The sequence below is a fragment of the Larus michahellis genome, chromosome 2, assembly GCF_964199755.1.
Source record: "Larus michahellis chromosome 2, bLarMic1.1, whole genome shotgun sequence".
In the NCBI taxonomy this organism is placed as follows: Eukaryota; Metazoa; Chordata; class Aves; order Charadriiformes; family Laridae; genus Larus; species Larus michahellis.
The window spans coordinates 136611411-136637897 of NC_133897.1; the positions used below are offsets into that span (position 1 = coordinate 136611411).

A 26487-nucleotide genomic window follows, 5' to 3' on the forward strand; every position below is an offset into this window, starting at 1 on the left:
TGAGGGTCAAATATTTAAATTAAAACCTATGTACATATATCTTTTAGGAAAATGGTCAACAAAGAACAAAGGAAAAATGTCTTTGTCTTAAATCACTTATTTTTCTGAGAGAGCTGGCAGTGTACAGCTATGGTTTCTTTTGGTCTAAGGAAAGATTGCCATCTATTGGATGACCTTGGAAAAGAACGGGGTTTTACTATGTATGTGCTCTGTAATTCATGGAAAATTTTAGTGAAATTGAAGACTTTGAGCTTAAATTGTATACGTTATGATTGTGAAATGGTAGAAAAGCTGCTATCTTTTCAAAACCGTGATTTTGAATTCTAGATTGACTCACATTGCAAAATATGAAGGCAATAGGTGTTTGCTTTCGAATGAACTAAATACTGAATGTGTGTATGTGCAGTAAGATTTGGTAGCAGTTTAAATGTTTGCAGAATATTGAATCCCAGTTTCTCTATTTCAGTTTACTGGAAAAAAATGAGAGAGACTTAAGCCAGCTATTAATATATTTGTGGTGTATTTTCCTCTCAAGATTTGGGAACTGAATGATGCTCTTTTCCTGAAAACAGTATTTGTTCAGCTCTTACAGAGGGTTGCACTGCACTACATTTAAAACAAAAATATCACTCGGCTTGGGTTTAAAATGTAATGCTTTTTTTTTTTTTTTTATCTTTCAGCCCAAGAACTTGCCAGTCAAGATGAAAAACTTCTTCTAATGGAATCCAGCTTGAAAGCAACTCAAGAGCAGCTAAGTGAGCAAATAGCAGAAACAGTTCGCCAAGAACAGAACAGTAGAAAATCACAGACAGAGCTGAAGACCCTGAGAGAACATATTATAGCTTCTGAAGAAGAAATTAGTGATTACAAGTGAGTTACTGCTTTTTCAGTATTCGAGAAACAGAAGACATTAAAGTCAACAGTAAATCCTTTTAATATGTACTGTATTAATCATTTCTCTCAGGTAAGATGTAGTGTAAATGTGTTCTATAACTCTATTGAATAAAATGTTAAATCTAAATGATTGATTAATGTACGCTTTAAAACCTATTCTATATGTAAGAAATTGAATGTTGAAAAAATACTATTATTAGTGTTCTGTTTTACTTTTGAGATTAAAAATATTCTGTAGTGTTGCAGTAGAACAGTATGTGTAATTATTTATTACATATGTATTAATGGTATTCTCATTTTCCTCTTTTTAGAGACCAAAGGTTACATATGGGTCTTATTGTCTTTCTTTTTTTATTAAAGAAGCTGCCTCTAAGCAAGACACTACCAAATTAAAGGAAATTTGGTGTTTGAACTTTTAGTCACAACAGCAAGGCATGTAAATGAAAAGAAAAAAGGCGTACTGTATACTTTAGAAGAGTTTACACTGAAAAAAGTACTTCTGCTCTTATCAGGCAGATTTAGTATCTATTACATTGAATCCTAACTCCTGGGATTTAGTTAAAAAGTACCAGTGTTCAACAATTATCTTTTATAAAGTAGCTTAATGTTAACTGTATTTTTGTATTGAGCCACAAACTGATTCATTGTTCAGATTTGTCAAGATTTAAAGTATGGTAAAAATTACTCCAGTTAATTCTTTTTGCATGGAAACAGTTGCTCTCTTCTTACTAAATTTATGTTATATTAAGCAATCTTACAAGTATACAGACAGAATATCAAGCTGTTTTGTAATATTGCAGAGCACAGATGAGCACTTTATGCAAGATACCTTGGCTGCAAAAAAAAGTCCATTCATTTGGTGGTGGACTGAACATTTAAAGCTAAATGTTTTATCTCAGATTTGTGGCAAGCATCAAAGAATATCTCAACAAATCTCCTCTGACAGTAGGTTTGCTAAGTTCAGAGGCAATAAACATCATGCGTCTAAAATGAAAATATGATAATGTATGCTCTGTGTAAATTACTTTTAGACTGGAACTTCATACTTTTCTGTAGTTCAAATGTTTTAAGTTGTTTTTTTCTGCTGAAGACTGGGAAAAGCCTCATGGAAAAAACATTGTCTTCAGTAATGTGTCTTCATTTCTTTAAATAAAATAGCTTGGTGGTTTTCAACCTGTAGTTATATCTCTAAAGATATTACTACTACTTCTCTAGGGAGAACAGTATCACTGATTTACTTTCTTAACCTATCTTGAATCTTTTGCCACAGCGGGTTTTCTTAACCACTTCAAGTGATTCCTCAGTTGCCAAAATGCCATGTTATGCCAATTCTTGTAGCTACTTCTTTGAAAATAAAAAGGTTACAAACTTCTAGGACTACTGATTGTGGTAACTTGGTGTGAGATAGTGGTAGAGGTGGGGGGGATTGAAACTCCCAGCTGTAACTGATCGATTGTGTGGTGAAATACATCTTTTGAGAGAGCAGGAATTTTGCAAAAGTTCAGTGAAATGAGTTTCACCAACGTTGACATAGAAGGCCAGATGATGATAATTAGAGGACTTTCAAAGGGACTTTTGTTATACTTTTTGTGAACAAAAAAGTTGAATGAATCTGTTAACGTGCAAAAATTATTAACTAAACTATCTTTTTCTCTTCTATTTTCTACATTGGTTCAGTGGCTTTGGAAGTTAGTTACTTTAGTACATGAGCATAACAAACTCTGAGTGAGAGGAATCTTTTTGTAGCTCTATTGATTATCAAAATTAGGTTTAAGTTTTAACCTTAAATCTGTGCTACCATTGCTTTTTAAAATTACTCTGACTCATTACTGCAGGATCACAGTCAGCTAAGTATTTGTTGGATCTGAAAAATTAAAGCTGCAGATTTAAAACAATATTTTTAATAAAGTTGTACTAATAAAGCTAAAAACTGAAAAACAAAGTTGGAGGAGATTTTTAAATATTGAAATTCCCCTTTAAAACAACATCTTACTGTGTACCTGGAAACAGTCATTCTGTGCCAGTCGGTATCTGCTCTCTTCTGTTCCTTGGGAGACAGAAAGAACAATGGATCTCTGTCCCCTGGGTCTTCTGGGACAGGGAATGTCATAAGGGTTATGTTCAGTAACTAGGCAGGGTACTGCATGTGTTGTAAAGTAGCATCCCTTTGGTGATGACTTATTCAAAGTCATACAGTCCCGGACTTTACCTACCTTCCTACTTAGTGAATCTGGCAAATGCAGCTGGAATCAAGGCGAACGCATAGGACCGTACAAAGAAAAATGCAGTGCAGCATAAATTGGCCAGTTAAAACTACACGGAGAGCCGATCTTCTGATGTAGCTGTTGTGGGGCCTTTGAGGGGAAAATTCCATATCTGTATGCTTTTATTTCCTTATTATGAAATCGTACAATAAAAGTTATTTTTCCTGGAAGTGGTAAAAAAAGGAAATGGTTGACTGGGATTTAAAAACAATAAAAGGTCAATTACATTCATTAGTTTACCAGAATAAAAATATTTAGTTTTCAAATAATAAAAAAAAAGATTTTGTGCTGGTTTCACTGGGTGCCCAAAATGCATGTATTTCAGAGGGAAAGAACTGAAAGTTTTTAGAAGTCACAAGCTTTGTTTGTTGTATACTTATACTGGATGAAATAAACTTAAGGTAACACATACACCATCACCACTTCCCTGCCTGCCCCCCCCCCCCCCCCCCCCCCAATATAAGCCTGTTACACTTGAAAGATTTGTTCGGAATGTCCAGTGGGAACCTGGAAATCGTAATAATTTGTAGTATCGATTGTGTGAAGCTATGCAGCTGGGGCCTCTAGTGAATAGACAGGAATAGACATTTTATTGATTAACTTTTACAGTCATATTTTCAGGACTCTGCTGCAACATAATTTTCACTTCCCAGCTTTGTGCTGCTGCATCATGAAACTTGGATTCTTCTCTCTTAACATTTACCCACCTGAGGGAAACAGTATGGACTTGTCTTTTTTAAGCTGTGCTCTGCAGAAATGAATAATATTTGGCGCACTGAATTCTTCTAAATTTCCCCTCTGCCGTCACAATAAAATGAAAAATCTTCACAAGTGATGTTAGTAAGTATTGCGTAAGTTGAACCCTCCCCCCACCATATACTGGATGCTATTGTGTAATACCTTCTAGTGATTCTTATCCTCCTTTGCATTTTCATTTTTATTTTCTAAGTGGCTAAGATTGTGGCAAAAGCAACCCTCCTCCTTACACCCACAAGTTCCAGAAGTACTTAAAGGAATTTACCCCATAACGAAATAGGTGCTTTTATTAGTTAGTGGAATTTTAAAAGGACAAGGCAAAGTGCTCGCCTGGAAATCTGAAATGAATTATCAGTAAAAAATGCTTTGTTTTCAGGAGTGACATCCTGCATTAACTAAAATTCTTTATAAAAATACCGAGAGGGCAGGATTTCTGTACAACTACTAATCAATCATTGAAAAAATATATGTGTATGTACTGAAGTCTTAAGGAGGCAAACTTAGGAACCATTACTTTGCATTTCTGAAATTATTAATTTCCAGAAAAGAACAAAAATGGCATTGTGCCATTGTGCAAGGAACTGTTGCATATTTGCTGCTGCTTTTTTCAGTTACTAGCCATTTCTCTTTCACGTGCATAGACAATTGCCAGCAAAAATTCTGATCCATTTTCCTTCATTTATTGACTGTTTATTATTAGATAGTTTATGTGCTTAATTTCACATCGACTATGTTTTTAACACAAGCTTAATGACTTTCACAAAATAGGCCAAATACTCACTACCATCATCACTGATGCTAATATGATTTAAATCTCTGTCATCCCATTTTTTTGAAGTTAATATTAATGTCTTCTAATAATATAAATGTTTAAGATGTTTGTGGTCATGTCCCCTTTTGTCCTTCCCCTCCAGTCGGAGACATCATGGTGTGCACCATATGGAGCTACAACTGAGGCAGAAATGCTCTCAGCTATTGTAAATTCACTTTGTTTACCATTGACAAACTTATGATGGAATAATTCTCTTAAAAAGTCAGGAAAAGTGTGGAGAACTTTAAAGGACGAATAACAGCATCAAAGAAAGAGGAAGAACAGCAGCTTCTCAAGGCCTCAGTGTCCACTGGACCTGGAATAACTTGGAATAATCAGAAATAATCCCAGGTAACAACTAGAAAATTTGAAGAAGTGGGTAAGTTTCTTTTTATGCATTGCAAAATAATGTATTATCTAACAAGCTAAGTAAAGTAGTATCAGATCTTAATGGCATTCTAGGCCTCAGTCTTTCAAACATATATGAATGTCAGCTGTTTCACGAAACCAATTACCTTATAAACATGTGAAAGGCTGTTCACAAGTTTGCAAGATTGAAGATGAAAACTGTTTTAATATTGTGTCGCTCATGATTTTGTTTTGTAGTTGTGATGCTTTATTATAGAAGTTAACAAGTGAATTATGATGTAAGCTTTACAGGAAATCAGTGAAGTGACTCACTGTATTTTAATTCAGATTAATTTAATGTAAATCCAAATTAATGTTTTTGTGTGTATGTGATTTAGTTAAAGAAAGGGGAAATGGCATTTCCTTTTCTGAACATTTGTGGAGATGCTTAAATGAGATCAAAGTAGTAATTCAGTAAGTTTTATATGTTGTAGGTAGATAATTCCCTACATCCTCAGCATGTTAACTGCAATGTTAGATTTTATATTTAGTTTCTTTTTCCTTTTCTATTTTGACATATCCGTGCTAAGACTTCTTACAGATCTGATAACCTTTGTATTATGAATTAAGAAAGATAAACTTTAAAATCAGTAAGAAGTTAAAAAACTTGAAATATTTAAAAAGTTTATCTATATTAAATAAACAAGATAACATACATAACAAAATGTTTCTCAGAGTGCAATTTTTTACACTGCAAAAATTCAGGACTAGTTATAGTTCTTGAATTTGATTGGAGAATTCTAAGGTTTACTGTGACATAGCTGAAGGCTGGTTGGCTCTGTTGCTTTATCTGTTTCTCTCAGAAATTGAAAATCCGAACAATTTTAATAAGCTTGTACTGTTTAGTTTCATTTTAATGCAGAGGACATAAAGCTATAAACATAAAACTACAAACTATAGTTAAGAAGTTCACGAACCCTTTGTTTTCTAAATATTACTGGAAAAACGAAGACTGAATTAAGTGAAAATTGTGTTTATTGACTTTCACAGTACCTATGACAGAAATACTTAAATAAATCAAACAATAAAATAAATAATATAAGAGATGACTGTCCAGGTATAGGATATCATCCTATACAATTGTGTCTTCCCAGACACTATAGTTACTACTGGGAAAAGTTGAATTGATTGCAACGGAAATCTACCTGACAGTAGGCATTTGCAGTGGCAGGCAAAATTATTTAAGAAAAGAGAATATAAAATTAAGAAAGACAGATGGACTCATAAGAGTGAAATACAAATAGTCTGAATCAGGATTGATTTCAACATAATGTGGTGGAGGAATCCCCATTTATTGATCAGCTTTAAAGCCCATGCACAGCACTTAAAAAGATAAAGTAAGCAAGGTCAGATAATCAAAGCATTTAAATAGTAAAAACAGCAACTGCCACTGTAGACTGCTAAAATAAATCCATAATACAAATTGCTTTAGCAAAAAGTGGATGAGCAGCTGATCTTCCTATTGAACTTTTATACTGTTCAGTGACCACACTGGGAAAAGGATTGGGAGAAATGCCTTGAAGATCAATGTTGAGTGAGATGCAGCAGGGATTCATTCTGAACATGAAAGAATTACAAGTATGAGAGTAGAGATCTTGAGGAAATGTCATCAAGAAAGGACTGTTCTTTTAAAATATCACACATATTATACGAACATGACATTAGTTGATATTCTATTATGATCTTGGAGCATTGAAAGCTTATTAAATCAGAAATTTAGTTACTGCAAAACATGAAAATAGGACAAAGAGAGCTAATAATTTTAGTGAAATCACTTCTAAGAATTTAATAACTTCTATCTTCAAATCAAGGAGACTTAAGCATATTAATTAATATACTACTCAGTTGCGGCTGGTACTTTCCAGCCATATGTATTTCAAGATTTTTTCTGAATAGAAATGATAAAGCAAAACATTTTATTGTTTTGTTTTTTTGGATTCTGTTGCTTTTTCTGAGTTCAACGTGCATCTGTAATTAGCATGTTTAATGGAAGTACTATTTCTTCAAATCTGTTCTAAAGAGCATTTTCATAGACATTTTTAATGTTTTGTAGAAACTAGAGTGATCTATTGTAAGTGCTCCAAATTTCAATTCCTTCTAAACCTTTATAGGCTTTTCATTTTAAAATAGATATTAAAAATGTGTAATAGCTTTCATTTAGACATTAATTTTTCTGGCACTGTTAGAAAAGTATTTATGAGAAAGAAATACTAGATGTAGTAGTACTACAGTAGCTCATTGTTTCATATTTGTTGTATTCATTCACAGTTTTATTATATCATTGCATGAGAAATATTGAATTTCCTTAGATATATTGTTCCTTTTAAATGCAGAATCCAGCTTTTCTATTTTTTTTTTTTTTTTTACTGTAATCTTCATTTCAGGTTCACTGCCCTATGTATAAAAAAGGTGTTATTGTTTGAAAGTAATAATTCAAGGTTTGAAGGTATTTGTATTTTAAACAATAAGAAAAGGAGAATTAAACCTGGACTATTTAAAAAATATGCAAAGTACTTTTTTTTGTATATAAGTAACAGGGGATTCTTTTTTTTTTAAGGCCTTATTCGACAAAATACATTAGAGGAGCTGATTCCTAAAATCATAAACTTTGTTCACTATGGTAACTATACAATACACTTTCTTGTAATAAATAGTTATTTACAACTAATATTGGCTCAATATTTGCTGTATGAATTGCTGATTACAGCAATTTCAATGGCAAAATTGTGAAACAATATTCATAGTTGTCACAGAAAGGTCAGCCTATTTGCATTCATTAGGAACTTGGAGGGCCATATAGCATGCTTTTCCTTTGGGATGCTTACAGTAATTTTTTAAAATTAAAATTGTTAGATTTAACTTGTTTAACTTATTTAAAATAATCTCTTTTGAATAGCCTGAGGAAATCTCTTCAAGAACTTTTGATAATGCGCATAGTACTTTATACACTTTGCACAGAAATGCATAGGCACTTGCACTAATGTGACCTAGAGTATTCAAAACTTTTCTATTGAGGAGTGATCTTTAAAGATGCTTAGAAACCCAGAAAACATTTAATCATACACTTAACTTTCCTTATACAGGAAACTTTTCTTATATAGGAAACTTTTCTTATATAACCGTATAATTACTAACTTCAAAATTTAATTGAAGCATATGAATAATCCTGTCCTAATGTATGAACTTGCATTTGTACTATAGTTACTAAAGACCTTTCAAGACCAAGAGCTATATAAAATAATATGGAAATGTTATAGGCATTGTTGACTGCTAGCTCCTTGGGTCTGACAAACGTGAGTCGTGTCTTCAAAAAAAGTCTTCGTAGGAATCATGCCAACAATATGGGACCAGGAAAAGCAAATTGTCAGACTGAGACAAAACTTTGTGGAAATGAAGAGAGAGCTGGACAACTTAAGATTTACACATAGCAATGATGCTCAGATGGTATGCATTCATGTATTTAAAATCCTGTTTGTATTATATTGAGAAACACTGTACATGATTAGTGCATATTTCTGCGAACTTTTAACACTTCAAATGGATTAGAATGTCTTATTTTGATCATATCCATATTGTTCATTGTGATAAGATTAGGTCCTGAGTCATTAAAAAATGTTTGGCTTATTTCCATTACATTCAAGCATGTTTTAAGTAGAAAAATATAAAATACAGTTTTCCATATTGTGTATATATAACACATGTTTGAGATTAATCAAATCATAGTCACCTCTAATTAACAGCAGGGAGCAATTCCAACATGGGACAGAGCCAGATGACAAAGAAATGAAGCATATATTTAAAGGATGCAGCATACTAAGAAAAGAAAAATAGGTTATGACTGCCCTAAGAATACTCAAAAGTTTTTAAAACTGTGGTTCTGTGCATGTGATTAACACAAACTGACAAGTAGCCTAAGTTCTGTTTTGTTTAGTTTTTTAATTTGGACAATATTTTTTCAGAGCCAAACAGTTGTGAAGGTAAATATAAAGTATTATTTCAAAGTTAATCTTTTTCTCTTCATCCTCCTTGATTACTAGATTAAAAAAAAAAAAAAGAAAAAAAGAAAAAAAAAGGAAGATCTTTGTGACTTCAGATCAGCAGCTTTTGTTACAATTTATGGAAATGTCTTATTTGTACATGAAAATTCTGTCATTTACCTTGGTCCTTGCTTAGCACCACAGGAAAGGAAATGATCAAGGAATTGAACAAGGACATACACAGATGTAGGTTGCCTGCAGGACTCTTTCCTCCTGTGTTGTTAGAGTAGGAAGTTGTATGGTTGATTAAAAAGAAAACTCTAGGGGAAAAAAAAATGTAGTCATGTGATGAAGACAGTTGAATACTGAGCTGGAGAATTAAATATTTTCCTGGCCTCTCCCACTGAAATCTAGCAAGATCCTGCATCTAAACTTTTCTGAATATCCAATCTGAGATTCTGCCATCTGATCTGTATCAGACTGAGATTTCCCAAGTACAAATGTAGCCAATGACAATTTGCTTTGAACATTTAAAGATCTTTACACAGATGCATTAACAAAAGATAGGAGAAAATAAGGTTCAGTTTTGTCCTTTTTCTGACTGGGGATTTGAGCCAAGGTCATCCACGTTGCAGGGGAGGACAATAATGCCCAAGCACATACAAGTTTTTTTCTGTCTCTCTTTGACTCAATAACTGCTAAAATTGACTGACAAGAGGGGAAGACTCAGCAAGTGAGACTGAGCGCATAATACCTCTCAGAATATCATGGAATTGCGTTGGTTCAAACTGCTTCAAACTAAAACACAAATTAATCTGTGTTCTCACTTAACACAAATGGGCATTCTGATAGAAAACAATTTCACTTTTTATTTTTTGCTTTATGTGATCCTCCTTATCTTCTTTTACCCCATGTCCCCAAAACTTTTCTCTTCAACTGCCAGTCTGTAAAATAATAATAGAACTATGTTCTCACATCACGGGATGTTGATATTTATGAAACACTCAAACACCATTGTGCTGAACATCAGAGGCTATGTTTATGCTCTCTTTTCAGTTGTGCCAGCATGTGAGCCCTGTTTCTCAGTTCCAAGTGTGCAAGCTGGTGCATATATGCTTACAACATATAACAGCCAGTACCTTCTTCTAAAACCAAGAGGAGGCTTAAGAGAAGGCCATGGTTCCGTTTATTTAAGCTTTTATTTGAAGTTAATTGACTTATGTCCATTTGAGGCTCCCTTTAAGATGGATATTTCAGTTGTCAGAGCTCATAATGGCAATACATGTTCTTTTTCTAAATCCGGTAACCCCCTGGGTTGCATCTGGACTCCTCTTAAAGCCTCTAAAAGATCTCCAAAACCCACTAGAATATTTTGAAGTAGAAACTTTTATTGTAGGACATGACAATATTAACTTCATCCTTGTCATGATAGATTTCTCACCAGACTTAAATGTTCTGTGATAGACAGTATCGTAGACTATTGTTAATAGTAGTTCCTTCAGTTCCCACCAAGTATGAATGCAATTTCTGTGAGTGGCTTTGTTTGTCTGGGTTTTTTTTTGTTTGCAAAATATGATCAGTAGATCTTACTGTCAAAGAATTTCTTATGCAAGGTCATAAAAATTGTTTTAAATCTAACCAAAAGTCTATTTAGCCAAATCAACCAGATAAATCTCTAAAAGGAAAAATACTTCTTGTTTTTAGAATTTCCATAGGGTGTTTTCTTCACTTCTGACTATAGTTGACCATTATTACCCCAATATTCATCCATCACTTACCATTTCGGATGAGAACGCCTTTCATCTGTAACTGTCTCCCTAGCTGACTATTAACACTTGGTGTCCAGAAACATCAGCTCCCCATGGATCAATAAGTCCCCATAACAGTAAATTTTCTGAGGGTGTTTTTTTCATTCTTAGGAAAAAAAAAAAGTGGTTCATAGTCTTTCCACTTTTCCTGTTGCCAGATTTAAGTATAATTACCAGAAGTTTGTTGACTCACTGAGAAATAAGAAAGAATTTACATTTGCTTCCCAAAAACTAGGGGATGACGACTACAACAGCCGAATCACTTTCTCACATATTCTCCTACTTCACTGAAAGCATTTTTCCTATGGGCTTCTCACTCTTCCCATCTCTCTAATATCTTTTACTGAAAGCTATTGAGTCCAACTATTATGTTGGTCGGAGGTATCTCCTTGATCTGCCAGACGTTAGCTGTTTTTTCCTCATCGTCTTGTTTCCATGTTTCTAAAAGTTGGCCTGTGCATTGTAACCATTTCACAGCTCTTTCTTTACTGAGATTTACATCTAGTATTTCTTGGCATTCATGGAACACAAGTTTGATTACCTATTTGCTACTCAACCAATATATTTTGGGCATTTCCTGTTTGGGTGACATATACATCACTGCACAGTGTAAGCAATATTTGTCTTAGTAGCTAAATCCACGTTCACGTTTTTTCATAAGGAGAAATACATTCAGGAAGACCACATCAGATATTTAGAAGAACTGGCTTAACATTTTCATATGCTCAGTGATACTGTGATTGCTTACATTCTACCAGTCATGGTAGTGGACTCATTAGTTAAGCTAAGTCCAGAAAGGGAAAGGTAGCCTAAAAAAGCCTTAGACAATACTCTTTCTGTTACCTAAACCTAACTTAATAACAAAAATATATTTTGTCATGTAGCTGTTGACTCTGAGATACTTGGAGATAAACTCTTTTTTCACAAAGTATTTAAGTGTATGTTTTACACTATATGGCTGTTCTTACAAGTTGAACAGGCCATCTATTTCCTGGCAAGCTAGGAAATATTCTAATAAGACTTAGACAGCCCCTGAAGTATGCTTTTAAAGGGTTCCTTTTTCAGGTATGCTTAGGAACAAACATTGGGAGTGTGTTCAGATATGATGATCAGTAGTCTATTATGACAATTTTTAAAACAAATGCCTAACTTGACAAAATTTTCCTGCATTTTTGGAGACAGGCTTTGGAAGGGAGTTGCCAGTAATGAAGAATATGAAATACTTATTTTCTTGATAATGACGGCTTTAAGAAGCTTTTCCCCATATAGATCCCACAATCATTCTGTTATTCCATGCACCTGATGTTTTTTGGGATAAGGGCCTCTGATGAGGATCTGGATACTCTGAAGAATGAAGTGGGTTTGTATAAAGACACATACAGCGCAAGTTAAATGATCCTGAGTTTGCATATATGGAATGCACGCTCCAACACTGAAACCTATGAGATTAGAAGTATGGCAGGGAACTAACCTTGGTTATACAATAGGCAACCGTTTCTCCTGGCATATTTGCTTAAGAGCTATTAAGTATTTCCAGAGAAATAGCTTTCTGTAGATTTCATTTCCAATTGTGTTTTCGAATACTGCGGTAGAACAATATGTAGGAAGGCAAATAATGATTCCATAAGTTTATCATAACATACATTAATTTTTACAGGGTAGTTAAAAATACTGACTTATACACCTAATATTTGTTTTTTACCACCAGTTTATTTTGTCACTGTAAGAAGAGGAACATAGTGACTGCCTGGTCTCTGAGTAAGATATATCTTTATTATTAAAATAGTCCAAGAAGTGGGAAGGACATTTCTCTTCCATAAGAAGTATTGAGATACTTCATCCGCTGTCACTTTTTGCTTGGACGGAATAATAAATTGATGCTGACCTCTACTTTAAGGAACTGGTAAGCCTTCACACTTGTGGGAAAAGCATTTTTGGAGATCATTTTGAAGTACTCTTTGCCAGAAAAGAAGCTAATAAGAAATCTCAGATAAGCTCGCAGGTTGTCAGGAAAAATACAGAAGTTCATCTGTGTTAAGTTATAACCTTACAGAATCCAGACAAAGTTTGAAAAGTTACAGCATGCTGTTTGCCTATAGATTTAACTGACATAACACTATTTTTTCACTTAAGGTAACCAGTGTCATCTAGATGAGTTGGGACCTGTGGACTTATTTAGTTGGGACTTATTTCTAAAGAAACTCCCTAGAATACTAAGAACTGTAAATTTGATCTGAATTACTTGTCTTTGAGTTTCTTCTTTTTCAGATCCTTAATGTCCTCTGTACTGGGCAAAAAAGGATATGGTTTTCTACAACAGGCCATCCATGCTGAATTTTATGGTCTTCTGGACCTGCTTATCTTTCTTACAAGGGCTGCAAGACTGTTTAGGTGGAGAAATAGAAGTATCTTTTGTCAATGCCGAAGTATAGATGACCTTCTGTCTTGTCTTGTCCTATGCAGAGTCAACAGAATTTGGGATAAAGAAAAAATTTATTTTCTAAATCTACGAACTCAAGGTACTATGAAAGCATCACTTTTCCATGGAAACCTTAAAAAAACCAATTACTTTATTTAGTCATGATTTTTTTGGGGGAAGGCAATAGTTATTTATAATACAGATCAATTGATGGTGCTCATCAACACTCCTAATTGTTAAATACACTTTCCAGATTACATAACACATAAATATACAGTATACAAAAAGCTGGAAAAATCTTTTTCTTACTACTGCAGGAAGAAGGATTGGCATCATCCCATTTTGAATTTGTACCAGTTAATGTGTTGAAATCTCTAAAAATGTGAATTATAAAAAGTTTATAATTGTTATTCTACTCAGGCCTACTTTCAGAAACTCTTCAAGAAAGTGACAAATTAATCTTTAAAGGCCTTGCTCCTATAAATATCTCTGTCTGCCCAATATGTAGTGTTAAAAATTTATAAGTTTTAGTAACGTGTAAAGACATACAACACTGGTACAAAACCTTAAAAAGAAAAATACCTACAGGAAGTGCTATTTTTATTTAGGAAACATTCAACTGTGAGAGATTTGCAGTAATATTCTTGAAAATACTGTTTGCACTTATCTTTTGTTCATGAAAAGAAAGTTCTAATGGTTCATTACTTTGTGCGATACTTCTATAGAACTTCACAATTACTTTCAGTTTGGACTGAGTCAAGTAGTTGCATTATTTAATTCCTAATGATATTCCTGTATGAAAAAAAAAAAAAATCTACAAATTTTAAAGAACACATGAATAATAGTTGTGGTAATAGCAACAACTAAATCCTATCTAGTACTTTGCATTCAGAAATTTCATATTTTGCTAAGGACATGTAATTTAATTTAAATTTTAAAATACTATAATTTCATATGTATATGTGTGTGTTTATATGTGTATTTGTTGGGTATAAGATAGATTTTTATACATAGGGATTTTGGAGCAAAGAATAGTGAAGTGTGTTGCCTTAGGTATCAGCAAAGGTAAAAAATGAATACTGTTTGAATAAAGTGATATGAAGACCACAAAGTTATAACAGAAAGCAAATGAGCATGTGAACTCACAAGAACTAGCTACTCTACAACAACTGTCTCTGTGTATGGACTGAGAGTCTGTGGAAAAGAATTGCAATGAATTTTTTTGTTTTTCTTTCAGTGAAAAAGAGAATAGGCTACTTCATGTTTACTGAAGAGAAAAAAATGCACACAATCTGGCAATATTTGCATTCTGTTTTGATCCAAGGTGATTTTTTTGCCTGCTCTGGAGATTTGGATTAAATTAATTTTCTATTGATAAGGCCAAGTAAACTTCAAGAAAACTGGTTGTTTCTGCCTCCCATTCTCTTGCATGTATATTTATAGAGAGGAATGTTTTTTTGTTTGTTTGTTTATTTATTTATTTTCACTTTTAAATTGACACAACTGTGTGAAAAATAATGTAGTTTGATTGTTCATAATTTTCATTCCTGTAATTAGTAAGCAGGGATGAAAGGGATTGAGATGGATGGAACAATATAATAAAATGTTTGTTTAAATTGGATACTTGTAGAAGTAGACATAAAGATATGGCAGGAAAGCTTTTTCATCTAAATTATACCATATAATCTAAACTGTGTTTAAGCTTAAAAACCATGAAAATCACATAGAAAAAATAGAAGAAGAGATTGGTCAGACACAGGAAAAACTGCCATGTACAGGAGGAGCTTTTAGTCAAGCAGTCTCAGCTCAAAATTCTCCAGCTGGACTGTGGTGCGGCGGAAAAACTGATAAAATACCACTGTACGCAAGTAATAGCCTTGGTACAACATTCATCTTCTCTAACTTTAGGTGTCTACATTCTAGGTGGGAAGATATGAGGTAGGTGTCTAAGTTCCCATTATGGTCATTGGAAACATAATCAATTCAGTGAGTAAAATCAAGGGTTGAATAAATACTGAGCGGCTCAAGTATTAAAGTTTGTTTTCAGATGAGCTGATGACCGTACAACCAGGTCTCCACTTAATGTAATGGAAGTGTAGGTATTCAGTCACACTTAATCATCTAAATGCAGATGTCCAAGTTTAGACAAGAATAATCAGATCTGATAAGTTACCTTTCCCCAGCAATTCATTAAATGATGCAGGATTATTTTATTTATCTATTTTTTTGTTACTAATAAGTGTACTAAATACTTCACAGGCATAAATACTGGTCATGGCTCTGAACAACATCCAATCTATAAAGACAATGATTTAAAAGGGAATGATTGATGGCAGAGAGAAAAAACAAAAGAAGTTTATTATGATTTTCCCTGTGACTGAGCATTTTACTGTTTATATTTAGTTGATTTCTTCTTTTGGAGCTTGGGTTTGTTTATTGGGGTTTTTTTTGTTGTTGTTGTTGTGGGTTTTTTTTTGTTTGTTTGTTTTGGTTTTTTTTTTAATAGAAAAAGAAGGATGACAGACTGTGCTTAGATGAGGAAGTGGGGGGAAAAGAAGTAGTAGAATGACTCAGACCCTTATTCCACCCTCCTGTTACCAGAAGGGACTAATGGAGATGGATTATTTGCTGTATTATTTCACTACAGTAGTGTATTTGTTATGGAGCATGGCTGAGCCTTGAACAGGAAAAATATACTGGAGTTTATTCAGCTGAAATTTGTTGCCACCTGCGGGCTGTATGGTAACAAAGTGTTTCCATTTAAAACATTTAAGCATTTGGGAGTAGGGGGAAGAATCATACTTGATGAAGGAAACGAAGTTTTAGTTTGTCAAGGTTTCATTGCATACAACTTCTCTGGAAATATCAGTTGAAGAAATACTATACAAAACATGGACTAAATTTTTCACTTAGCTAAGTGTTTTGCGTTTCCAGTATTTTTAATATAAATCATTAGGGTATAATTTTTATTTTTTTTTTAAATACAGTAAATTGCTAGTAATTTGCTTGAATAAGTATTTTTTTAATAAGGTGATTTGAGAGTATAGAAAAATTCAATGTAAAGACAAATATGCAGTGAAAAACTAATCAAGCAATTGAAATATTTACTCATGATAAAGCTAGGGTTATCAATGTATCATAACAGAAATTGCTTTATGAATATTGATTCTCTCCCGATAGAGGCAAATTGCTACTAGGAACAACTGGTTCCATTAATCTTCCGAATTAGTCAGTTCCCAAGCTAAGTAACTTGGGAAGGTGCACTGAAGGTTTCATCTTTCTGAAGACTCTATTTATTATCTTTACTTACGTAAAGAGTTCATTAGAAAGAATTTTACATTGAAATATGGTAACTTTTCAGCCTCCTTTAATGCAGTCACACAAGTCTTTAACTACCAGACATAAAACTGCTTAATTCTTCAGATATTAATGGATTCATATGTCATAAAGCCAGAAGAAACACTGTAATCGAGTCTCATATGTGGCACAACGTAGGCCATAGGACTTCAATGAATTAAGGAGTACCTCGTGTCTAAGTAAATGTAGTGAAATGGAGTGTATTAACATAGTCCATACATTTTTTAAAATACATTATTGACTTTAAACAGTCAGTGACATGACAATCCCTCACAGGTTGCCTCAATAAATCTAGCTTTTGAAAACATGCAGCATGTTGATTCTGTATCATTTTAACCTCGTACTCAGAATGTTATGTGAAGCCTAATATAGAACAAAAGTATTTTATTTTATCTTCTTTATCAGGAATATTTGAAATGTCCGAAAACCAATACAGCAGACAGTAGGACAAAATGTGTTTACAGTACATCCACAGTAATTGTGTTAATTATATTAATGAACATTTGTTCTTTGTAACTACAGTTAATGGAAATTAGTGTGGATTTATGACATCAGCTCTTCTGATAGTTTGACTGGAATAGACGAGTAACTGCCCGGGTGGAATTGTTTGAATCACACTGTTAAACCCTAGGAAGTACTAGATGAGAATCAGTAGAGAATTAGAGCATTAGTTTCTACTTTTTAAAAAAACTTGCAAGGTTTCTAAGACCACACTGCCTAAAAATCGTCTAGAATTTTTTTCTAATAATGCTTCAAAAATTCTATAGGTATTCTCTACCTAGGCAAGTTAAAATATATCTATACCTCTGTGGTTGCAATCACTTTTATCCTAAGCCAAGATACTGTGTATTCCTGTGTTACTTTTGACTTCTTTAATTTCTTTTTTTTTTTTTTTTTGGGGGGGGGAGGTGGAGAGGGATCTATATACCACTATTGAACAAATTACAGAAAACATTGCATTTTTATATTCAAATGCTTTGAATGAATTACTTCTCATCCTTTCCTTTTTTGGAAGATTTCTTTTCTTAGGATACTTTTTGGGTATGTATGCACTTTGACAAATGAATGTGTGCATGCAAATCAATGTCCACGAGTAAGTCTATATGCAAGTTGTTGTAAAATTTAAAAAAGTTTAGGGCATGTTTGCACCTCAGAAGTATGACTTTTTCAAGATTCATTTTTGCAAGAAGAATCATTAACTTTCAGTTCTTTAATTAATTCCTACTCATGTATCTTAAATTGATATAAAAATGGAATTCATCAGCATGTTTTAAATTAATTTTTTAATTAGTATTATTTATCTATGGGGAGTGTTGCTTATAATTTTTCAAGTTAAGGAATACTGTGGTAAGCATAGCTTAGCAGCTCCAATACACCAACTTTCTCTGAAGTCTCTGAGGAAAACTCAGATCTCCTCTGAGTCTAGTTTTCACAACCATGTTTTGAAAGTCTTCACAATGTTAATTTTAGATGTTTAGAAATCTGGTAACCTAAAAATGGCTTAACTGACCTTCGTTCAGATTTTGTTTATCATGCCTTTGAGACCATTGTTCCATTAATGATTTAGAAGTCAGCAGCATTATGATATCAAATGTTTCTAATTACATCAAATTACTCAAACGACTAATTTGTTTGTCTGTTTGTTTCTGACAACAGTGATTAGCTGATTTACTGATTGCTAGAACAGAATTTCATAGTGTTAGTATTCTATCCTAACTTATAAATAATTTTCTATCTCTCTATAGTGTTATCAGTAAACCTCTTTGTGTATATGCTATGGTTAGATCTGTCTAAAATAGGCAGTATCTACCAGATGACCCTTTTGATTTTGTTTCCCTTCAACAAATAGCTGCTCTCGAAGGTGAAAAAAAATGCTTTCCTTTTCTAATGGAATTACGGAATTTCTTTTTATTTTTCCCATTGTCATAGTTTTACAAGTGAGCATTTTCACATTTTATTGCAAAAGAGATTGAGGCAGGTGCCTAGAAGATGTAGAGAATGGCGTACTCCATTTCCTTGTGCCTTCCTTTCAAGGCACCCACATGATATACTACTTAGTAGAAACCTGAATGAAGGGTTCTGTGTGTGCTGCTGCTCTGCCATGTCTGCTTATGTAATATTTTAGTTTCTGTATGTAGAAATTACTGTTTTAATTTACTTTAATTTTCTCTTTGTTCCTCAATAATCCTTTTCTTTTCCAGGTTAACTTAAGGAAACCTGTGAAGAGCTACGTGCAAATTCCTTGATTCAATATGGAAATTTCTAGAATTACAGCTATTATGTACTTACACAGCCACCTGCCATGCTATGTACTGTATCCATTCTATAACAATTTATGCTTATGTAAATTGGGATGTAGAATAGTTGATGGGTTTTATGATACATCACTTCATGACTTTTATCTTCTAGGTCAAATATGATTGAAGAAATATCTTAGGCTTGCTAAATTGACTTTGCACCACACAAGGTAACTACATAATGAAGTAATGTTAATTTAGAGACAATATTATAATGTGAGAGGAATTCTAGTCTGTTCATATGTGAGAAGTCATATTAGGGCTAGAGAAATAAGTAATACCCTACATCTTACAAAACTTGGGAGGGAAACCATGTAGGGTAGTACCTTCTTCCCTCCTTTTATGCTGTCAGTGTATGAACATAATTTCTGTTAAACTTTACTTATACTTTTAGTAAAGATCATACTCTGGTAAGATTACAGCTCCTGGAGCAGCTCTAGACCATTATGAAAATCAAAGAGTTTAAATATACAATTTCTATTTTATTTTTTATCACCTGCGTTAAAAATATGTAGAGATGGCAGCCAGCTAATATTTGATAAAAGGGAAAAAGCCCTAAACATTCAAATATATTATCCACATAGGCCTTCTCACTGCTTCTCAATCAGTAGGAACAAGAGCTTTTTCATGTTTCTCAGGAGGTCTATAAAGATAACTATACTATATTATCATGTTCTACACTATACCAATAGTTTAGTAACAGATTTGCAGCAAACATTTGTCATTTCTTCAACACCTTTATTCAGTTTAATTTCTCGGTTCTGTTTTCTGTGCTGTGCTTTGCTCCGTATAGTTGTTTCTCTCCAAATCTTTCTTTCATTAAATTTTTCCTGGTCTTCTTTACTTTACCAGTTCTGCTGTGGATGTGCATTGCATGGTGTATTTGACAACTAATCTGAAGATATGGCAGTATCAAAGTACAATATAGAGACACTTGAGTTACATTTTACCTGGATTACTCCATTTCTAACTGCAGCCTATACAGAGCATTTTCAGTTCAGTAGCAGCTGTAAATCATAACCCTCGCCCCCCCTTCTCTCCAATCCTCCCCCCCCAAAAAAAATGTGTGTGGGGAAAGCTCTTGCATTGTACTTTGTATTTCAACAGTTATCCCGTGACTGGAACCTAAACAATTTGATTTAAAACTTAACAAAGTATCCCCCAGTGTTACACTAGAAACATTCTTTTATCCGTAATGTTGATGAACCTAAAAATTAATGTTATGAATTCTCTGGTTCTGCTTCAAGAAAGTTTGGTTGTTAGGCTGATGTCTCACATCTGTGCAAAGAAAATACTGTTTCACCACCTGCAACATCTCTGTAAGTAAGGAAAGAGAAGTCTGGTTTTCTGTAGTAAGCAAAGATGCCGGAATTTCTGCACATTAACATAGCCTTTGTTCTTTTCTTCTCAAGCTCAACTTCTTGCTGTGCACATATAAATTTTATCTCCTCTTCTTTACTTAGCACTAGAACGCTCAGCCGTAGACTTCTGTGCGACAATGAATCAACTGGCTGAATACTCCATTCCCATAACAGAAATAAGGGCACTGGGGACCATATGACACAAAAAAATTTCCAGAGGCCTTCCAAGTGTCACTATAGCTAAGTTTCTACAGAGCTTTTGGAGCATTTAAAGTGAGTGGAAAAAGTTTGCTACTGATGTTGACGCTTCCATGTTAGAGGAAAGTACTGTGTATGTTTGACATACTTCTAATCACAGAAAAGCTTATTTCTTCTTTCTGTTATTGGAAACCTTGTTTCCACACTTTCATTAGTGTGACAGTTATAGAGCATATTTTATGTTTATCTTTAACTACTTTCAGTGGAAAGAGGTGAGCTATTTGTTCTGTTCCAGGTTTTGATATTTGGGTGTTCAAGAAAACAAGGAACCATGAGCAGAATAATTTACTTTATTCTTATTTACAAAATCCCAGCTTCTTTTTTCAAAATTTATTTTATTACTTTTCCCTGTGATTAAGTGTTCATTATTAAAGAAAAGATGTTTAAAACTGCTAAACCTAATTACAGAAATGTTCTGCAAATGTGCTTTAAGCATCAAATAACTTTCCAATGACATTCTGATTTTCTTATATTTTATAAATATAATAAAATATTATATATTTCAAAAGAATAATATATATTATTCTTTTGGTTTTAAATAGTTTGTATTTAGTCTGGGTTTTTTTTTTTTTTTTATTATCTTGCAACCTATTTGTTGTTACAAATAGTCTAAACAGTGATAAAATCAACTTGATTTAGATATTGACTAATATCTGGTCTGTTCAAAAATGCCTTGGTGGCTGGCTTGGCTCATTTATTATTTCTTCCCTCAAAATATTCATAAAAACTCCAAAGGACATCTTCAGCTGCACCGCAGTTCTTTAGCTGGGATTTGGGAGAGATTCTGTTTTGCCAGAGAGGAAAGTATAAGCCCTTGTTGTAATGTAGTCTTAATGATCACACTTTTAATCATTTCCCTGTACTGCTCAAACTATTGTTGTTGCTGTTGTTTATTCTGAGGTACTAGCTCTCCACTAAGCTGTGGGGGTTGGCAATAAGGGACAGAACCACCATGGTTTTGTAGTACAATGGAAGGACACATTTGATGGAAGATAATGAATCCCTGATTTGTTTGGAAAGCTCAATTCTTTTCTTGTCTTACCTGCTTTGGCATTGAAGTATGCAAGAGTTCCTATTCTGTCATCACAATACAGATTGTACAGGTGTAAATCTATATGATTCTAGAAGCGATTCTAGAGGTTTATGCTCTACTATATAGTGATAATTCTTAGGCAGTTGTCACAATGTCAATTGCTCCAATTGTTCTGCAGTCTCTCCAGACTCACAGAAAAGTATGTTAAATTTAAATGATATGGAAATATTTCTGAAAGACTACGTAACTCAAGACAAACATGATAGTACTACTTCAGATAGCGTAAAAAAAAAAACCCATTCGCAGTGAAGATTTACTGAAAACTCCTCTGTGCCTCCTTTTATATGAACACACAATGTCACCCACTTTTCAACATGGCCAGCAAGACCATGGTATTGTTAAAGACTGATATGGTCTCCGTATAAAAACCAATAATATATATTAACTGTATAAATTAAATATAATACTACAAAATACATATATATGTGTATTTATGTAGTTCTACTCCCATTGTTTCTATCTGCTAGTTAGATAGAAGGTCTTAAGGTCATTAAGCCAGAAAGACTTGATGAGGTTGTCCCACTACCCTGACCAAATATGGTAGTACACTTACCAATTCCGGTAGTCTCTCGTTCTTTTCTAGTTTCCAGTAACAGTTAAAGTTTACTTCAAAAAAATGGCTAGAGCTGGAAGCTTTTTGCTGATGTAGTATTATCTTTAGGTTTACTCTTGATGTAGTCTCGTAATTTTCTCTTTGTGCAAAATGATAATGATTTGAAAGATGGAGGCTGTATAAAATTTGCCTCTTTCCACACATCTGCAAGTATGAAATGAAACTTTGAACCGAGGCTGGCTGTAACGGAGTTAACTTTCTTCATAGCAGCCCATATGGTGTGGTGCTTTGCATTTGTGGCTAAAACAGTGTTGATAACACACTAATCCTTTATCTGTTGCTGAGCACTGCTTGCATAGTGTCAAAGCTTTCTCTCTCCACCTCATGCCCCGTCAAAATAAGTAGGCTAGGGGTGGGCAAGAAGTTGTGAGGGAACATAGTTGAGACAGATGACCTAAACTGACCGAAGGGATATTCCACACTATATACTGTCATGGTCAGCAACAAAAAGCTCAGGGAAATAAGTAGGAAGAGGGGAAGGTCGTGGTTGTGGTCTTTGTCTTCCCAAGCAACTGTTATACTTGCTGAGGCTCTGCTTCCCAGTAGGCAGATGGACATCTGCCTGCTGATGGGAAGCACTGAAAGAATTCCTTTTTCTGTTTTGGTTTCTTGTGCAGCTTTTGCTTTCCTTACTAAAGTGTCATTATCTTGATCCATGAGTCTTCTTGCCTTCTTTCTATTTGGTCCCCATCTTGCAGAAGATGGCAGTGAGCGAGAGGGAAGGGTTGGTGCTGTCAGAGATCAATCCACCACAGACTTTAAATGGACAGACAGTGAGATTGCATATATGTAAATACAAACACACATACACATACACATATATATGTATAAATGGTTTGTTGTTGAGTTCTGGTTATTAAACACTTTTTTTGCAATGGATTGACATTGGTATAGGGTGAAGTAAATCATATCACAAATTAAAATGCATAAAAATGAGAACACATTTATTCCGCCTGGAAAAAAACACAATAAAAATATTTACAGACCTTGCTTCTCTGCATGAAAAATCCATGACCTGAAGGGGCTCTTGTTCACACTGTGGTTATGAGGCTTAGGTCAACATCTTTTAAGTAGCTAAAGAATATCCCACATATTTTGGAAATAGAAATCCAATGGAAGTTTCCTATGAGGGCTACCTTAAAACCAGAGGTAGGAGATTAACAAATTAAAAAATCAGAAAAGACTCAAAAGGCCAGACCACATACTCTCTAAGCATCACCAAAACTCTGAAAGCACATGTATATTTTAAAATATTTATGCGCTTAAACATGCATTTACTATACTACCAAAAATGTTTCTATTGCATTTGATCTTTTGGGTTAATAAAATGGAAATCTGGAGGAGAGGTGAAACCCATATGACATATCTATCAAAATATTCATTACAAACAAAACTCTTTATGCTTTTTAACAGTAGATGTTATTTTATGCACATATTTTGATGTCAGCGTGATTATCTCTTTGTCATTCCTAGTTTGCAAGTACCCTTCATGTTTAATTTGACAGCATTAATTCTCCTTCTCAAACTTTTTAATGTGTATTTCTTCAGGAAAGCTAACATTCTGTTGTCAAGTATATTTTTACTCTACTTAGTAAATCATCACTGACCTTTTCTAGATTGTCTGCAATGTCCCTTATTTGACATGATTAACATTATGCAATTTATATATCATCTTTTATTTAATTGTAGCATAAGTACTGTGTAATAAGTGTAGTTTATGCTGTAAATGTAATTTTTCTCCCACATGTTTATTCCTGATGTATTATTTTTTTCCATTTTTTGGTTATTTTTTGTCCCACTCTAATCTCTTCGCTATTTTGTGGAATTAAGAAGTCATCAATGAAGGAAGTGAGAGAAATAAACATGAAAATTATTACGTTTGAGCCGAATGAAATCCATAAGATGTCCCCTGTGTATGAGTTGCTTAGCTCGAAAGTTAGCACAGAAAATAGCTCCGATATTTTCCCAGTGTTTTAGTATGAGATGTTATACCTTAAAGTTGTACCATGCTGAAAAGTACAAAGTTGGACTGAATAGGTATTTTTCAAAGGAAAATGTATACGTAGCTAGATGCGTGGTAGATCATGATTAGAACTTTGAATTTAATTGAGTCAGGGTACAAAACCAGTAATGAATGAATTTAATACCATGTATTAAAAAGAAAATGCAGGCAAACACTTTTTGAGCTCAGGCAAACACGTTTTTGAGGTTTATTTGACAAAATGGCTCAGCACAGCTTAAAGCAGTATGAGAGGAGTTCTGAAATGGCACCTGCCTACTTATCCATTTGTAATATTGACAGAACATAGATTTGTAGTATGCAGAGTTGACAATTTCCAACCGGATGTTGAAGCACTGATCTCCATGACAGGAATTGTGATCATTAGTTGCCATGCTTGAAAAGGATGTGGACAGATTCAATGTGGTGAGGTGCAATCAGTCCTGAAATTAATGCATAAATGGAAGAGACACTTTTTCATTATTGCCTACTTTGGGGGAAACAGTGGGTGCAGTACTGTCAGAGTTCAGACTGATAGATATTGATACAAATCATTTTTATATGATCTGCCTATTTATTAGAATTGCTTTTCTGCTCTCTATATGGAAGTCCATGATGCATTACATTCTGAACTTCCCAATGTTCAGATTGCTGTTCTCATTGCAAGAAATAATGAAATGGATTCATTACTTTATTCTTAAAATATTCTGATTTATTTTAGAATATAATCTCTTAAATGATTTCATATACCCCTTTGTTGTCTAGTTCATTTATTTTACTGTAGAAGGGAACACATTATACATATTTTGAAGACAAAAAATTTCAATAAATATTTTAAGAGTATACGAGTACACAAACAGAAACAGGGAAAAGGACCTGAGAAGATAGGAAGTCCAATGGTGTTTTCAGCATTAGTGACACTCAAGATTGCTAATGTCATGACCAACACAGAAGAATTACTATTACAAGCAACTGTTTCTTGGATAAACATCTATAAAACAGAATAATTTTTTGTTGTAGTTTTAGATTTTCTTTCAAAATTATGTTTTGCAAAACAAGGTTCTCTCATTTTGAATTCAAAAGTACAAAGTTGTATCAAATAACATTCCATTGGAACCTCAAATTTTGCATATGTGAGGGTTCTCCTTTAAGTATTTATCTTCTGAATTCAGCATATGAAACTGGGAATACCTGAGTGCTGAAAAAAACTACTGTGAGTTCTCTGGACACAAAGATATTAAAAAGAAATTAACACTACTATAGTGATACAAACTGATTAATAATCATTTATTAGTCTAAGGCTGTAGTGTTACTTCTGGGCTTCAGGCTAGTATCTCTTTAGAGAGTTATGCTTGTGGAGGAAAAGAAGAAAATATATCCTTCACTGCTAGTTTTAAAAAGAAATCAAACTATTTTGAAGGTGAATATAGAACACTCAAAGTAGCAGCAGGAGGGCGAAACACTGGTAGGATACACAAGCACAAATGTATCATTAATGTAAACTGAGAACATCATACCTCTGCTATTTTCAGCTGGGTTTGCCTTCATCTCTACAACATACTTTATTTTTGAGGGAGAGAATTGTACATAATTTTCTTCCAATTTCTTCCTATGACTTATTACAAAAGTACAATATTTGGGTTATTACCCCTTATCTCTCATGCTTCTCTAATCAATGATTCTTCCGTCATGTTGTATTGGATCTGTAGTGACTTCACTTCTCTTTTTGGTTGTTTACTTAACACACGTTCTGTAAGGTAAGGTGTTCTTTTCTGCACTAACTTCATGAAATAAATACCTTCTTATACATGCTTCCTCAAAATAATAATTGTAACTCTTAAAGTTTTTTTCTGCAGTATGCTTTGAACTAATTATTTTTGATGATCTGCTCTTTTCTTAGTCTATGATGATTCTGTTTGCTGCTGGAATCCTCAAGCTCTGTATGTTCAGTACAGCTTGAAGCAAACAGACAGAGCTCATATATTCACGTACTTCACGCACAACGGTGGATAGCGATACCAGCTCAGATTCCACAACCAATACAGATTTGTTGATGCAATGCAGTTCCTGGGCTAATGAGACTTGATTCTCAGTGTAGTTAGCTGAAGTACTGTACAAATTTAGTTGTATTGCTTCTAAATCCAAGACTGACTTACTCAACACTAACTTGAT

General features: G+C 33.7%; 2 long non-coding RNA genes across 2 annotated transcripts; both read left to right on the plus strand.

The window, feature by feature from the left end:
• The first annotated feature begins 398 nt into the window (after window positions 1–398).
• Window positions 399–5225, plus strand: LOC141738438 (uncharacterized). The gene is made up of 3 exons (XR_012585393.1): window positions 399–964; window positions 3812–3998; window positions 4829–5225. It is a non-coding gene; the product is annotated as an uncharacterized LOC141738438 (long non-coding RNA).
• A 7432-nt stretch (window positions 5226–12657) lies between these two features.
• Window positions 12658–14661, plus strand: LOC141738439 (uncharacterized). The gene is made up of 3 exons (XR_012585394.1): window positions 12658–12821; window positions 13382–13437; window positions 14575–14661. It is a non-coding gene; the product is annotated as an uncharacterized LOC141738439 (long non-coding RNA).
• Window positions 14662–26487: the final 11826 nt, after the last annotated feature.